Source organism: Hyperoodon ampullatus, assembly GCF_949752795.1.
Source record: "Hyperoodon ampullatus genome assembly, chromosome: 11".
Lineage (NCBI taxonomy): Eukaryota > Metazoa > Chordata > Mammalia > Artiodactyla > Ziphiidae > Hyperoodon > Hyperoodon ampullatus.
In genome coordinates, this window is record NC_136924.1 from 44,549,295 (window position 1) to 44,552,052 (window position 2,758).

Sequence of the window (2,758 nt, forward strand, 5' to 3'; positions counted from 1 at the left end):
CAATAAAGTGCTAGGGTGGCTTACAGAACTCAGGGAACCCTTACTGACATTTATTGGTTTATTGTAGGAAAAGGATACGATAAGGGACACAGATGAACAGCCACATGAAGATGCACAGGGTGAGGTCTGGGAGGGTCCTGAGTGCAGGGACTTCTGTCCTCCTGGAGTTGGGGTGTGTCTCCTGCCCGACACGTGTTTGTGTTCACTAGCCCAGCAGTTCCCCGAGCCCCCTGGACCATTGGGATTCTATAGTGGTTTCATCATGTGGGCATGATCAGTATTAACTCAATCTCCAGCCCATCCTGGGGGGTGGGGGTGTGGCTGAGAGTTCCAAGTTTCTGGCTGTGGCTCTTTCTGGTCACGGGCCTCCATCCAGGAGTCACCTCGTTAGAACAAGAGACATTCCTGTCACTCAGGAACTGCCAAGGGTTTTAGGAGCTCTATGCCAGCAACCAGGGGCACAGACCAGTGTACATAGATATTTCATACTTTTTTACATTGGGTGTAATTGACATACAATAAACTGCACTTATTTAAAGGGTACAATTTGCTCAATATACACACACTTATATCATATTTATATACATAAACAGTTTGCTGCCAACATTTGTGGACAAATCATATGGGCATAGGCACTCACGTGCAACTAATTTTCAGCAAAGTTGCAAAGGCATCCTTTTGTTGAGAAGGATGGTCTTTTCAACAAATGGTGTTTGAACAATTAGATATTCATATGCAAAACAATGAATTTGAATCTTTCAAAGATCTAAGTATAAAATATAAAACTTCTAGAAAACACAGGAGAAAATGTTTCTTAGATACAACCCCAAAAGTACAATCCATGAAAGAACAAATTGGTAAATTGGACTTCACTAAAATTAAGGGCATTTCTTTTCCAAAAGTACTGTTAAGAGAATGAAAAGGCAAGCTACAGACTAGAATCATATGCCTGATAAAGGGCTTCTTTCCAGGCATGTAAAGACCTCGCCCTGTGCATCTTCATGTGGCTGTTCATCTGTGTCCCTTATCGTATCCTTTTCCTACAATAAACCGATAAATGTCAGTAAGGGTTCCCTGAGTTCTGTAAGCCACCCTAGCACTTTATTGTGGGAACCCAGACTTAAGCCGGTTGGTCAGAAATACAGGGGACAAGAAAATACACAATCTGTGAAAACATGGGCAAAACACGTGAACAGATGCTTCACCAACGGAGAGAAGCAAATGGCAAATACGCACATAAAATGTTCAACATTATCAGTCATTTAGGAAATTGCCAATTAAGGCCATAATAAGATACCTTTACATACCTATTAATTAGAAGGGCTAAAATTAGATTGATGGACCTTACCAAGTCTTGGTATTTTCTCTTTACCATCTTTTTCTCACTTTTTTGGATATATAGTAATGTGTATATGTTACTCCCAAATTCCTGATTTATCCCTCCCCCCTACCTTTCCCCTTTGGTAACCATAAGTTTGTTTTCTATGTCTGAGAGTCTATTTCTGTTTTGTAAATAAGTTCATTTGTATCATTTTTTTAGATTCCACATATAAGTGATATCATATATTTGTCTTCTTTTTCTGACTTACTTCACTTAGTATGATAACCTCTAGATCCATCCATGTTGCTACAATGGCATTATTTTATTCTTTTTTATGGCTGAGTAATATTCCATTGTGTATATATACCACATCTTCTTTATCCACTTGTCTGTCAATGGACATTTAGGTTGTTTCCATGTCTTGGCTACTGTAAATAGTGCAGCTATGAACATTGGGATGCATGTATCTTCACCTATGGTTTTCTTTGGATATATGCTCAGGAGTGGAATTGCTGGATCATATGGTAACTCTATTTTTAGCTTTTTAAGGAACCTCCATACTGTTCTCCATAGTGGCTGTATCAATTTACATTCCTACCCACAGTGTAGGAGGGTTCCCTTTTCTCCACACCCTCTCCAGCATTTATTATTTGTAGACTTTTTGATGATGACCATTCTGACAGGTGGGAGGTGGTATACCTCATTGTAGTTTTTATTTGCGTTTCTCTAACAATTGGTGATGTTGAGCATCTTTTCATGTGCCTTTTGGCCATCTGTTTGTCTTCTTGGGGGATATGTCTATTTAGAGGGTATTTTCATTGTGTAACTGGTTTGTAAAAAAGTCAAGGAACAAACTTTTCTGTTTTAATTTCCCATTATGGAATTCCTTTCTATGCATACATTGAGGCTCATATATCCATGACAGTGTAGATATGAAATGTAACTGAGTCCAGTGTCTGACTTGATTTCATCTTCTGTAGATAATGCAGAAGGATCACTGTGCCATCAAGATGACGGCGATCCTGTGTCTGAGACAAGCAGGTCCCCGCTGCGTGAATGCGTGTCTACACCGTGAAGTGTTTAAGAGTAGAACTTCTGGAAAGCAGCGGTCCACACCCTAGTGACATGCTCAGGAGTTCCCTAGTCTACTCCTCAGTAAGATTTATGATTAGCCATATTCATAAACATCCCAAAAGATAGGATTCTTTTGAAAGAACTGAAGATAATGTACATTTGGGGGCACAAATGAGCATTTGGATCAGTTTTCTGCCAACCTAGGAGGTCAGCATCATGAAGCAGCCAGAATAGTTATGGTCAGTCATGGAGAATCACCAGGAGACTCATCCCAAAGGGGATGGTGATTTTGTTTCTGATAAAATAAATTTTAAAATAGAAGAGGAAGATGATGATCAAATCCCTAATCACAGTTTGGAAAGA